General features: G+C 36.6%; 1 pseudogene; it reads right to left on the bottom strand.

The window, feature by feature from the left end:
* Positions 1-454: 454 nt before the first annotated feature.
* Positions 455-12,971, bottom strand: LOC109076734 (annotated as a pseudogene).
* Positions 12,972-15,814: the final 2,843 nt, after the last annotated feature.

The following is a 15,814-nucleotide window of genomic DNA, read 5'->3' as shown; positions in this document are numbered from 1 at the left end:
TTAAAAGAAACAGTTGAGCCAAAAAAGAAAAATTTTGCACAAGATGTAGATGAATTTGTTTCTTAATGGGAACAGATTTAGAGAAATGTAACATTGCATTACTTGCTCACCATTGGATGCTCTGCAGTGATAGTGCCGAACAGCTGATAAAAGGCAGAGGTTTTAAAGTTTAAAATGTCGAACAATGATTGTTTTTTGTTTTTTTGTTTTTTTACAAATATGCAGCTTGTCACCTGACAAGACATTCATTAATGGACTGGAGTGGTGTGGATTATTGTGATATTTTTATCAGCTGTCTGGACTCTTATTCTGACGGCACCCATTCACTGCAGAGCATCCATTGCTGAGCAAGTGATGGAATGCAATGAACTCATCTGCAACTTATCTTCACAGGTTGAGTACATTTTCTAAATTTTGGGTGAACTATAATTTATCGCGTGCGTGTTGCATTCACCTGGTTTCAGGTCGTAGTGTATGATGGGCGGTTTGATCTTCATTGAGTATCGGAGGGCGTTGACTATCTGCATGAACGATGGAGCGAGCCTCTTTCTCAGACATCACTTGTGTTGCTTCAGATAGAAATCGAGATCATTCCCCTCGCAGAACTCCAAGAACAGTGCAGATCTAGAACGGAAACACATGAAGTCAATATCTGTATGGCTGCGAGAACTAGAACTGGTTTAGCAGAACAGAAGACTTACGTTGTCAGTGTCCAGGGAAAAGTAGTCGTAGAGTTTGACTATTCTGGGATGGTCCAGTTGCTTATGGATTCTATATTCTCTACAGGCATGCCTGGAGCGGACAAAAACAACAATGAGCACGTCCATAAAAGAAAGTGGGAGAGACAGAAAGGGAAAAAGAGATGGCCAACATACTTGTGGTAGTTCTCCTTCTTCTCCTCTCTCCAGTTCTTGTTGAGCTGGTGGATCTTCACAGCAGCATATCGCTGCTCAAACAGGTCAAATGCCTTCACACAACAACATAAAACAGGTTAAACAAGCCACAGTTTTCTCACAAAATAAACTCTGTGAAAAAAGCTTAGATTAATAGTTGATCTCTATGGCTGTCTGTATACTTTTTCGTAAGATGTCCTTTTTTCTTATTAACAGTTTTTTTGCGTCGTTCTAGCTGTTGTTGTTGTTTTTTGTACTGCTATGTGTTGCTTTAATGTCAATAAATTATAATATACAATATATATATATATATATATATATATATATATATATATATATATATATATATAAAATTATATATATATATATATTATAAAAAAAAATACCTTATAAACTTCACTGAAACCTCCTCTTCCCAGCAAGTGTAAGAGAAGATACCTTTCATTTAGAGTTGGATGGTCTTTAAACCTATAAACACAAACACAAATAGAGTGCAATTATTCCATTTCAAAAGAATCATAATGTTGCAGACAGCAAAGTAAACTAAAGGAAGGAAAAAATCAGTTAAACCTCCACAAACCATAATTAAAATTTAAATATTTAAATATAATAAGAAGTGGGCGTGGCTTACTGAGAACGGTCCTCATTGTTGATTCTTTTAAGTTCTCGAATGTGCAGATTCCTCCCTCACACGCTCCAACCGCTCCAGCTCCGCCTGGATCTCTGCCTCCTCCTAAACACACACACACACACACGTGAGCACATACTAACACACTCATGTATGAATGGCAGATTCAACGAAAAGGACAAAAGATTATTTGAAACAGCATTTCTGCACGACCGCTTATGCACGAAGCACTAATGCTCCACGCTACTCCCTTTTACCCATCTTACCCATCTTACCCTAATGCACATCGAGTTGTGTGTTTATATAGAGACTAACCTTTTTGAGATGACCCAGTCTCAGTTTTGAAGATTTCTTCCTGCTCGTGATACTCTGCCACAGTCAGCCTGCACATTCCATACAGAACATCTCAATAACATTCTGCGTTTCTGAAGCATTTTTGAAGAGAACATTGCAGAAAAACTATTTAAATCACAGCCTTTGGTGTTCTATAGATCACACATCCTTCTATAACGATCTTAAAGTGATGAATTGTACAGCCCTGGTCTATATTTTATCCTAACTGTCTCATTTTAATAGCATTAGAAGTCAAAGGGAAGTCTCTATTTGGAAAGGAAGTAAACGAAGGTATTTGTGCATGTTTAATGTCTCACAGTATAGGCAGGCTGGGTTTGAGGAAGGGGTCGTTGTCGGCTCCATTGACAGCTTTGGTCTTTCTCTGTTTGGATTCATTGGGGGTCGGGCTCTGGGAGGAAGGTGTGCTGGGAGGTTTGCGCTTCGCTAGAAGTTTCGCTGCCTCTCGATCTCTTCCCTCTGCTGGTTTATCCACCCTGCTGCCTATCAACACAGAAAAAATATAAATAACAACATATGCAAATGCAGAATAGAAAGGACTTGCCCTACTATTATTTACAATGGAAGTGATCTACATTGCATTCAAAGTTACCCACACTTTTTTGACATATGTAATAGTTTATGCTGCCGTACCAGATCAAGGTTATTATAGGTAACTAAAAAAAAAAAAAAAAAAAAAAAAAAACCTTGTTACTTTAAAATAAATAAATATAAAATAAAATAAAATAAAAATAAATAAAAATAAAATACATCAAGTTAAATTTTTTTTATTTGGTTTATCTTGATGTTCTAAAATAACCAAAAATGAAACGGAAAAAAAACAAAAAAAAAAAACTTAAAATTAACTATATATAACCCATACAAACACCTAACCAAAATAACAAAAACACAATCTAACTTGCAAAAAATGTACCTAAAATTAAAATGAAAACGGATTCAAAACAAATTCTAAATATTCGTAAAAATTATAACAGTGTCTCGATAGTTAAAATAACACTGTATCTGATGGTGTTTACATCAATGTTTGTACAAAAATTATATATTTAATTAATTAGATTCCACCAGCATCCCATCTGTTTTTTATAATATAATATAAATATATTTAATTATAATATAAATTTCTGTAAATTAAGGATAACTTTTATGCTTCATGTCACACTGCATGAGCAGCACAATTGAAAAAAAAAAAAAATCAACTGAAAAAAAATATTGCTCCTTTAAATAAATAAACGTCAACTGGGAAAAAATAAATAATTGAAATAAACATAAAATCCCTATTACTATTTCAATTTAGATATATTCCAATTAAATATCTAATACAAAACTGAAAATTTTTTTTAAAAAATATATATATATAAAAATAATAAAAACTATTTTTTTTTTTTACAAAAAAACAAATTTAACTAAAACTTAACTAAAATTAAAATGAAAATATAAAAATAAAAACTAATTCAAAATAATAAAAACTAAAGTAGTATCTCGGTGATGCAGAGCAGAACACGGGCACCCTGGTTAAGTAGTGAATATTGCAATTGTAAAATGATGATATTGTATGAAAGTAGATTTTTGCACTTTTTCTAGTACCGTTCAAAAACAGCTTTAGTGTGTGTCCTGTGTGACACTCTTACTTGACCAGGTTCTGGAAGGCATATCCATCTGTCCACTGTTCAGTGTAGGACGCTCCGCGCCGGACGGTGGTGAAATGCCCCAGACGCAGCCGGTCCTGCATGCTCTTCTCACGGCAGGACTGCTTCTCTTGAGTGCTCTAGTGACACTAAAACACACCCGAGACATGAGAAATAAGCAGCTGCCAGCATATCAAACACAGCTCACCTTCTCAATGAGCAGTTTTTTACTCATCGTAGTGCATTTGTTCAGACGCTCCTTGGCATTTGTATCAGAAACTTGCTCCCTTGAAACGTTCCAGCAGCTTCTGCTGCTCATCTATCTGTCTGCGGAGGTCACAGTTCGCCTGCGGAGAAAAACATTAAAACCACTCAATGTCTGAATGAAAAATGCCACACAGAAGAAAAACTCAAGGACAGGTGACACTCACCCTGAGTAGATCATCTATTCTGCCCTCCTTCTTCTCAAGGTCAAGATTCTTATTGCTCTCAAGTGCAGCCAGTTTCAACCGTGTCAAATCCGTCTGAAAGCAGAGAAGGAAAGAGAGTTAAACGTGGAGAGAAGGCAAATAACAATATCCATGACGGCATCGGTGATCACCAGATATACAGTCAACAGTGCATCATATACAGTAGCAGTGGGCTTATTTAACAACGTCAGAGCATGTAGTACATATAAGGGTCAGTTTGTGCAGTGCATGTTTAATAATGTAAATGTGTGGCAGCTGCAGTGCATATATAAAATTCTGTTCCCAACAGTGTTAGAGTATTAAACAGTGGCAGAGCTGCAAGCAACTGCACACGTTATAGCCAGCAGTGTATGCAATGGTTATTTAAAAGTGTCAGTGCACGTTTTGCAGTTTAACGTGCACGTTTAAACTATCACTGTGCAGGGCAAATTTTGATGTAACAGTGTCTTAGTGTACAGTATGCATGTGTGTAATAGCATCAGGGTGTAAGAGCAAAAATATTTAACAGTGCCAGAGCATGCAGTTCACACAATAAACAGTGGCAGTGTATTCAAACATTATCAAATAGCATCACACTTCAATTAATGTCATACAGCATCAAATTTCAGTGCATTTCATGTTAATCCAATTTCACAGTAAAAGTCACTTCATACATTTACAAGGCACTTTTTACAGTGTCAGAGCATGCGTGTGCAGTGCATGTTTTGTAGTGTCAGTGTGCAGTGAATGTGTGTGCAGTGCATGTTATCCAGTGTCAGTGTATAAGGCACTTTTTACAGTGTCAGAGCATGCAATACACACACTCAGTGTCAGAGTGTAGATGTTTAACTGAGTCAGTGTGCAATGCAAATAAAAGCACACACTGCACATTTATCAGAGCGCTGCATACTGACACGTGACGTTTAACAGAATCAGAGAGAAGAGTACGCGATGCAAGTATTACCTGGACACTTCTGCTGCTCAGCTGTTTTGGATTCATCGTGTGATCCATGAAACACAGGCTGGTGGGTGAGGAGCTGTTCTGTCTGACCTGAAGAGTGCAAAACAGCAACGTTACAAAAAACTAAACATCACTGGCTCCTTACATGATATTCAAATCTCAAAGATCAGCACTTACGATAGAGCCGGGTGCAGAGTGAGAGTTCTGTGGTGAGCGCAGGACCGGAGGAAGCCCCCTGACTGGACTGGATCCGTTTCCTCCCTGGAACTTCAGGAAGGAGATATGCTCAGTTTTTTTAAACAGCACCACACAACATACAAACAGGATGTGACGTCATCACAATGTTACTAACGACGCTCCAGCGATTTCACAACTCTACAAGTCAGAACATCTACTGAAGCGAGCAGCCATTAGAAGATGAAAAAGCAGCATTACTCTGACTAAAAAAGAAGACACATTAATGACATTAAAAGCTCTGTACACATGACTGACATTAATACAGAGCTGACTAAATGCAGAGTCATCCACACAAAGCTTCACTTACATCAAAATAATCGCTGATCTTGGGCCCTCGGCCGGAAGTCTTTCCTGAGAGGTTAAAAAAAAATAAATAAATAATAAATAAAATATATATATATGCCAAATATTGTCTGATCCTAATAAACCATACATCAATGGAAAGCTTATTTATTCAGCTTGTATAAATCTCAATTTTGGAAAATTGACACTTAAATATATAAATATATGGTCATTGGGTACAATCAGTTTTCTGACATCATTTCGGCACTAAACATTAAACGCTCTATTTCCTAATGAACATAAAGCACATGATTCTCAGCTGAAATGTTTCCAAAATGCCAGGATGGTTAATTTATTGAAAAACTTACTCTATTATGTCTCATTAAGATGTGCTTCCTTCATACACACAGGAAGTTAACGTTACCTTGGCTGCTCTCTGACTGGTTGTCAACCTTCCTCTTTTTTCCTCTGGATGACTCGGAGTGCTTCTTCTCTGGAGTCTTGGGAAAACGGGAAAAAGCGTGACTTTTCTATTCAATCAAAACTTTTGTTCACTAAATCAACAGTAAATGCTTTAGCTAAGCTCCAAGCTGAATTGAGGCCTCAAAGGAGCTGTAAAAGTTTCACCAATGAGGCTTCCAGACTGCATTTGTACAAAACATCATTTACCATGTCATTCCAAACCCGTTAAGACTTTTTTATTAATATGCTGCATGCCATTTTCAGTGTAATGAAAGTGAATATGGACAGGTGCTGACAAGCTCCAAAATGACAAAAATGCTCAATCAAACTTCCACAAAAGTGATTCATAAGAGTTTTGCCCTTAGAAGACATAGGATACATCTTTGTGGAAGGAAGAGACTAAAATTTAAGTTGTTATTCACTGAAAATCTTCTCTCTGGTGCAGCTTGCAAATTATGAAATGTCACATTTGACATCAACAACATTATCACATAATACCTTCATAACTCAAATGGACCAGTTTAATGATTCATATTTGTCATTTCCATTCATACAGCAACCAAGGTATTCAAAAATGCACCTTTTGTGTCCCATGGTAGAAAACTTATGGTCTTATGGATTTGGAACATTATTACATTTTTGTTTTTGAGAATCATTCCTATTCAAATAAGATAAAATAATGTCAAACTCACGGAATATGCAGGCGATCCTCCTTTCTTTACGTCAGAGTTCTTTACAGGAAAAAAAAAAACACATTTTAGACACAGACAGCACGTAAACAAATTGTTGAAACAATTCTGTTCAATAAATACGAAGCTGAAATGAGTATGCATGAGTATAATGATCACCTCAGACTCCTTGTCACTAGATGACCCCAGGCTGCCAAAACTCTGACTGGAACATTCGTTATTGTTCAAACCCTAAATAGAAAGATCAAAGCAGGTTTGAGTGAGAGTGCACAATAGAACTCAAATATATATGATATCACTGGTAAAACTAACTTAAGCAACATTAACATGAGTATAGTGTCACTGCACAGGTTTCATCTGTATGAGAGTGTTATGTGTGAAATATGGTTATAGCAAAGCCTCCGATTTAAACTTCAGAAGGAAAAACTGCATTAGAGTAAAGTTTAGTTCATTTCTGTAAATAGTTTCAAACTGAGCATTTTAGTGAATTAATTCCCTACTCTCATTCAATGATTTATTTTCAGTCATCACTCCAAATGAAAAAGGTTCACAAAGTCCATGAATGAAAAACGTTTTAATATATTTAAGTAAATTTAGCTTTTCAATCAATTTCGTTAAAATTGATGCATAAGAAAATTAGCACTTTTTAGTGAAAAATGTAAACATTTAGTGTGGAAATATAATTGTATACTATACTATATTTCACAACTTACATTAAACATTTTGTTTAATTACCGGGATGATGCTTTTTCAGTTTTAAAAACAAGAAATCCAATTTAGCCATTTTCAAGTAAATAAATAGACATGTATGCACAAGTTTTGCAGCCTGGTTTTCATAAGAGAACCTGGAGATTTGGTTTGGTCCTCACACTGCACATAGTGTGAACCACTAAATATAACTTTATAAAATAAAATTAATAAGAGTGATAATAATATTATTACATTTTTTTAAATAATACTATTATATTTTAAAATAAAAAAGAGAGTATTAAATACAAATACAACTATTTTATAGTAAACCTAAAATAAAACGCTAATATTTACTTTTTTATTAATTTTCAAACTTAAAACCAGCAAGATTTTATTTTTTAGTACGTATATGTGCTTCCCGGTTAGGGCTACTGATTGAATAGCGTCAGTAAATGAAATGGCACTGTGCTTTGAAGACGGCAGTGGGTAGCCTAGATTTATGCTTTCAGTTTGTCCATCTAAAATGGTAATTGTGCATTAACAGCTGTCAACCATGTTGGTACCCAAATGAGTGGTCTGAACGTATTTGCACAGCGCTTATTTTTTTGGTCACTCATGCACACCTGCGGACCACTTATGTGCACCCCTGTACACTAGGGATGTAATGATTAACCGCGAGTCGGTTGAAAATCGATTCAAATATGTGATGATTCAGATCAGTTAAGATGCTAAACAAATCGCGATTCATTAAGGGGTAGGAGTTTATATGAATGTATGTCTGAGGGGAACTTACTGTCTTTAGAAAAGTTTAGATGGTATTTTTTTCTTTTCATCTTGCCTCTGTATAATGCATATTACAGTTCATAAGTGCAGCGCGCTGCTTTGTTTTACAGCCGAGACCAAGGAAACGCTTTACGGGGAAAACGCTCCACCTGCTGGCAGAGAGTGAATCTGCATCTCGTTCAGCTCGTCTGCTGTTTCTGGTGTTCATGCAAATATTTTTTATGCATAGTTTCACAAAACTGAAGTCAAATCGTTCTGTTTTTGCATCAATGTTCGAATTATACAATCTAAGGCCTTTGATTAAAAACTGCTCATGTTTGCATGTATGCAGCATCTTTGTTTTGGATCAATGATTAAAATGCAGTGGTAGCCTCTAATTTTAAATGGAAAGAGCAAAGACAAAGCCTTATTTTGTTGGTTATATTGAAATATTTGTTATTTTGTTATTTATTTGGATTTGGGCTTGTTTTAAACAAGTTTAGTTTTGTTAATTTACATTCTCTTCAATTTCACTTGTTATTTAGCAGAGCAATAATATGCAAGTGCTATATTAGTATATTATTATAGTTTTATATTTCAATTTCACAAAGAAACGTGCAGCATTTTGTCCAAGCAATAAAAGGACACATTTAACGCTTATCATTTGGTCTTAAATCTCATTTTGTAAAAAATGAATCGAATCGTGATTATATTAAATAATCACTAAACCCCAACTGTAAACAGACATATATTTCAATCAAAATTAATCATTAATAAACAATAATATATAATAATTAAATATAAGTAATAATAAATAATAAATACAATGAAATATAATCCAAAATGCACACAAACTAAGCATATGTGCATGTGTGTTTGCACGCGTGTGCATTACTTTAGGTCCTCCACTCGCGCTCCCCGTGCTTCCTCCTGTGTTTCCACTAACAGCTCCGATGAAACGTGCCTCCAAAAGCTCCTGCCGGCGTGGATCCAGAGAATGCAGTTCATCCATACCTACAGACACACACACGATCACACGTCACACAGGTACACAGAGCTGAGGTTCGGGAGGGGTGTGATCACGCTGCACGCACCTCCTGTGCGAATCCTAAGGGCAGACCATCCATTCATTGTTTTTCTGATCCTATGCCACCCCTTAAAGAGCCAGAAGATCAAACCTACTCATATTACTGGTTTAAAGACAAAGGACTTTAACACACGATGTGTGATACAAGAAGATGTGCTTCGCAGATCTGACCAATCCCCGCATTTTTTGTTTCCATCTGCTCTTTTATCCATTTTTTCATTTTGTCACAGCGAACTTCAACACAGCTTGCTTCCTGCTGGGAGTGAGGATTACAACAGAAGTACTTTGAGACGTTTCCTGCTCATTATCATGCTGATGCCGACTGACCAGCATAGCTCCATCCAACCTTATGCGTTTTAGCCTCAGTAAACACTTGACAACACCATTTACAATTTTACATAAAAATTTAATCTTTTAAGTAAATACAATGTGTGTTTCCACATATGAACTGTGACCCAATATTACAGATAACCTAGACTACCATAAATACACCGGCTGTTTCAAAAAATTGGGGTCAGTGAGAGTTTTTTTTTATTTTAATAAATTAATACTTTTCCATCAAGAATGCTTTCAATTGATCAAAAGTGACAGTCAGACATTTACAATGCTACAAAGATTTCTATTTCAAATGATCGCGCCGTTCATCATGTTTGTACAAAATATGAAAAAATATTGATATATATCATAATACTTTCTTGCGCAGCAAATCAGCATATTATATAGGATTTCTGAAGGATCATGTGACACTGAAGACTGGGTATAATTCAGCTATGATCACATGATCTAAACTAAATTTTATAATATATTCACATTATTGCTTTTCTAACCAAATAAATGCGGCCTTGATGAGCATAAAGACTTTACAAGACCAACCACAACTTTTGAATGGTACTAGTAAATTTTGTGCAAATCTGCTAAGACCAATGCTGATTAAATAGTCTAAGAATTACATGTTTGGTTACAACTATTCCATCCATGTTTTGACATGATCTGCCTGAAGACAGAATCCTCATCATCATCATCATAGCAGCAGCCGTTTCTTCAGCCAGCCCGTGATGACTAATTAATACAGTACAGCAGCCGATAAGACACAATAACGTGAATCATCATCATAAACCTGCCTAAAGAACTCATCTGGTCTTCAAACTCCTATTACAGTGACTAGACAAAACAGCTCAGCTTCACACTTGTGCTCTCCAGCCGTAAACACCGGCGCAGCGGATGGCGTCCGACACCACTGCCATGATATAGGATCTCGTCGGCCAGAAATAAGCTCCTCCAAGCCAAAGGATCCCACACGATGTTAGTCTGATGGGTGGAAAAATGATGAATGTCAACAGGGCAAGGAAGAGCACTGCTGCCCAATAAAGGGACACAGAATGATAAATCAAGACCACTGGGAAATGAGTAAACATAAACCTATAGGCCACATCCTGCTTTGTGCAAACCTCATACCCGGCAGACACAAGAAAAATCAGCGCTGCGGTCTGTCCCTGACTAAAGTAGTACACCTCCGGTCGGACATTGTAGAAAGTGTTGACCGCTTTTACACACATGACCACGAAACACATAAGCCCACATCCTGATTGTTGTGCCACTGATGCACAGGGTAAGCAATCAAGAGATCACTAAATATGATCAAGCAATAAAGATCCAACTGTCCTATAGACAATGAAATACATTGAATAACCCTAGCTTTTATATTATAACATTTCCTTCATGCACCATGCCTGAACCATGTCATTTGTTACAGCTGCTTTTTATAATCTGATGTTGAAAGTTCATTTTAATAAATAAAATGCATAATTGCTTAACTTGGAAAATGTCAGTAACTCAATCAATTGAAATAGTTGAAAATCAATTTACCTGGGGTAAATATATTACGCTAAATCTTACATTTATAAAATTAATTAGATTTAAAACAAACAAACAATTTACGAAAAACCTGTGAACTTAAAATACCTGGTTTTCAATTTGAAAATACTTTAAACAGCAATTTATTTCATGTGACGCAAAGCTGAATTTCTCCAGTCTTTCAGCCATCAAATGATCCTTCAGAAAATCATTTAAATATGCTAGAGATTAAGAAACTTGATTTTACTTTACTATCAATGCTGACAAACAGTTGAGCTGCGTCATATTTTTTGCAGAAATCAATGCAATTTTTCTAAGGATTCTGTGGGATATACTATTTTAAAATACAACACTTTTTTGTGTGAATGCAAAAAAGCATAAGCAGGATGACAGGTTCCACTCTTTCAAAACATTGATAAAAATTTAAGTCAGAGCCCTGCCATTAACATGGCTGAGAACTTATTCTCGGACACTGAAGAATCTGAGAGATTGCATTACAGATGCATGTTTGCAGCAGCATAATTAAACACAGACTGGTCCCGAGTCTCGGAGGATATGATAGACATCACAGGAAACAACCCATGCAACTTAGGTTTCATCAAAAACAAACGAAACCTTATGACATAAATAATGCATTTCAATCAGGATGTTTATCAGATGGTCTTAATGCCGTCAAGGTTCAAAAGATGCACACACCTCTCCAACAAAATGCCATATTAGTTTTTTTTGTGAAATAAATTAATACACAACCACACCAATTTATGTGTCTCCAAAATGTGACTGCCTACCTAAGACAACATTTCTAAGCTGCTGCATTTCACACTGATAAAAAGAAAACCCAGACTACTGTGTATAACGTACTAGTTGTTGTCCTCAAAACCTAGACTGTGCTGCCTACCTAGAGCTATTGCATAACATGCATTGAGTGCTAGATAAATAACGTCATAACTTACAAACCATGAGAACATAAAAATCATGTTTATCAGGTACTGGGCATTTTATTAAACTCCAGTGAATGTGTCTACCTACACATCATCCTACATGCATTGCTGACCTGGATTCTCAAGATTAGTAGACCTGCCAAGTGCCAACCGATACTGCATCAACTCCGTATCATATCTGCTGGCTGTCCCTCCTCAAAATCCATATTGGCTCATTACAATGCATTGCATGAGAAAATATTATACTGTCAACCTAAAATATGCACTTAACCTGCCTTCCTAGACATGCCTCACCGCATGACATGCATAGAGTACTCTGGTAAATAATACCAATAAAAGCAGCAGATACTGCCAATGATCCCTCAAACCCCAGTTCAGTTTCTCCTCTAGCCCTTACATTCTTCATGGCTGTTGCATTGCATGCACGGGTGATCACACATTCTCAAGCACACAGACATCAACTCAATGTTTATCAGGTACAAGACTCGGTTCCTCATTTTTGAGCCCTTGCAATGTTGCACCACGAGTGCATAAATACATACTCTAAACCTCCAAAACATCAACTCATGTTAACCAGACTGGCGGCATGTCAAAACTCCAAGGGACTGGCCTACCTAGACACAAAGACCAGCATTCTGGGGCAATCATAAAAATGCACAAAAAATAAAGCAACCAAAAATGCTGTCTAAAGTAGCACTCTCGCAAGGGTGTTTGAGACACTGCCATGTGACTGAGCCCCCTAATAGTGACCATGGGCAGCCTCACATTAAATTTAAGCGTTCGACATCAACGCACAAAAAAGCGACAGGATTCCATCGCAAACAGTTGTAAAACACAGCGCTCGTGCTCTGGTGAAGCGATGCCTTTGTTACAAAAACACAGAGGGACATAGAGTCAGCAGACGAGAGATCAGCGGCCTCCGACACGAACCGCTTTCGATTAAAGGCCGAGATTTTACTCCAAAATCACACGGCAATCCATGCTACCACATCCCCGAAAAACCGATTTCACACGAGTCAAACTTCAAATTGACGTTTCACAAGCCGGTTTTAACCTTCCTTACGCGCCTCCGCGGAGCGCAGATATCGAGCGAGAAACTGAGCCCCGGGGTCGGAGATCCAGTCCGAGAACTGAGAGCAAGATGGCGCTTCCGTCCCCAAACTTCCCACTGCTGTTCGCGGTTACATTTGGACACTCACTGAAGACTAGCTTTGTCCTCTCTGCGACCAGAGACGCTCTGAGTGCGTCATCGTCACGCAATGATCTCCGTCCAAATTCACACCTGATGTGTGTCTAATGCCATCATGCACAAACCCCGATGATCCATTGCAGACGCTGCTCAATGTTCTTCCAGCCCCTGCACTGCGCTCAGAGTTATCCTCGCCGCAGAGTGTGTGTGTCGTGTGTGTGGCCGGATGCGTGACGCCAGTTGCAAAGGTGACTACACACATGTACACGCTCACACACCATCAACACAAAAACTTAAGATCACACCTCAGATGTTTTCAGTCCTTCTAGCAAATTCCTGTTATGGAATAAAATTACTCTTTGCCTCTAAAAGTCACAGGCATTGCACGATCAGTCCAGCTGAACCATTATTTAAAAAAAATGGTTTGACATTGGTGGTCATGTAGCAGCTTTTAACTTTTATATAATAACATGAATATAATTAAAAAAATATATCTGGATATATTAGTCAAAAATTATTTTAATATTATCGACTGCCTGCATTACTGCATTGGTATTAAATGTCTGCTTTATCTAATCAATTATTCTATGCTAATGATCAATATTGATGTATATGAAAAAAAAACCAGAAAAAAGTTGAAATTATTATTTTTTCTCGAGACCTACAGAGAGAGAGAGAAGATAGGCCTACTTTAGAGAACAGCCAGTGACTGCCCAGTGCATTACTCAGACAACATATTTGAATGATATTAATGTTCTACTAGGCCTATATAATATAAGTTAAATAATATAAGATAATAATTAGGCCTACACAAATTACATATAATTACACATAAATTAATATAACAATGATTGATTTCACAGACAACCAAATCAATTATAATATAATATAATATAATATAATATAATATAATATAATATAATATCGTAAGGAGCATCCATAAAATATTGTAGCTTATTAGTAACAATACTATGTAAATAAATAATAATAATAATAATAATAATAAACTGTGTATTTACAAACATCTTCACAAAATAAGTGCAGATAATTAAGTAACAATTAATATCAGATATATTTATAATAACTAAACGAATAATAATTTAATATATCAATAATTAATGTCCTAAGCAGCTGATTAAAATAATATATATGACAATATAATTAATAAATATAATATTTATAATAATTTAACAAGCTTTATTCACAAATGAATTCAAGTTTATGCATAGTCTTGAAACCAGAACTATATTATTCATGCACTGTAATGTTTAACAGTGCGCGTACCTTGTATTAGTTTATTTGATGAAACTTCCTTGTTTTTTTCTTTCTGTGTCTTGTTGTGTTGTGTTGTGTGTGTGTTGTGTGGTGTTTTTGTAAAGGGCTGTAACATATGACAACGATCATCTTCATCTGTTGATTGCTGACGTATTCCTCCCGCAGAGATCTGTCCCAGGAGCTGAGCTTTACCCTCCCTGAACAGCTCCAGACATATTTCACACACATCACACTACCAGTTTATCTTCCTGCGGAACTCAGGAATTCAACTCAATGATTTTACTGGAAGAGCACTCATTATATATCCTGCTTTAAATGACATACTTAAAATCATCTATTATATCATCCCGTTCTCCCCATTTCATGGTCAACCGATGACAGCTGTATCGGTTTCACAGGGTTGATTCAGTTTATGAATAGATGCCGGCTCGCGACCTCCCACTCAGCCGCTGCAGGAACTGTGCTTTTTGGCCATCTGACCGTCGAAATGTGTTCAGGTTCCGCCTTTCTTCACATCCGAAGGTGTTTCATGGAATATTCTCAGGCAAGCCTGTTTCCAGAGCAATACTTTTCGCCGCCACGAGTCATAAAGTGATAAAAGGACTAACATAAAATACACATGTTTTTGTGGTGCCATCTTTCAATTGTTTGTTATTTAAAGCACTTACCAACCTGTGGTGAAACCGGATTCTGTAAGATCATAAATAATAATGCTTTTTCCTCTGATTAGATCCGTCACATGACCTCTGCCAGGTAACGTGAAGCGTTCACGCAGGAGATAAGAGATTTTCTCTCTTATGATTATCTAGGAAAGGAAGAAGCATCATTTTGATCCGCTGACATGTCTTATATTTACAGTCCAAGAAAAGCAAAACAGAAGGTTTAGCCTTTTTCATTAGTTCAATTTTTAATAGGCCTAGTTGACATGTCGGACTAGATAGTCTATAAAGTGAAAGAATAACATTTGAACAAATTTGCTTACAGGAACAGTTTACTCAAATGAAAATTTGCTGAAATGTACCACCCTCGGCCATCCGGATGTAGATCATTTCTTCATCAGAGCACACTCTAAAATAAAGTATTCCATGCCATAGAAGAACCTTTTGTCTAAATGGTCCATAAAGGTTTACTCGTTTCACAAAGTTGTTTGTGTCGAAGAAGTCTTCAGATTACAAAAGGTAAGAAATAGATGGTTCTCTGAATGGTTATTTGTGGAACAAAAAATGGTTCTTTATGGCATGTGGCAGACCGTTTACCTATATTTAGATTACATCTGCCCCAATGGATCCTTTGCAGTGAATGCCTTTAGCTAATTTCTTGTCTCAGTATTGATGAACTTCAACTGTATTGATCTGAACTGAACCACACTGAACTGACTTGAGCCGTAATTACATACTGAGCTGCATTTAACAGCAGATTGATTGTCTCATGTTGAGTTT

This window comes from Cyprinus carpio, unplaced genomic scaffold (assembly GCF_018340385.1).
Source record: "Cyprinus carpio isolate SPL01 unplaced genomic scaffold, ASM1834038v1 S000001089, whole genome shotgun sequence".
Classification (NCBI taxonomy): Eukaryota; Metazoa; Chordata; class Actinopteri; order Cypriniformes; family Cyprinidae; genus Cyprinus; species Cyprinus carpio.
This window is presented reverse-complemented; position numbering and strand designations above follow the sequence as displayed.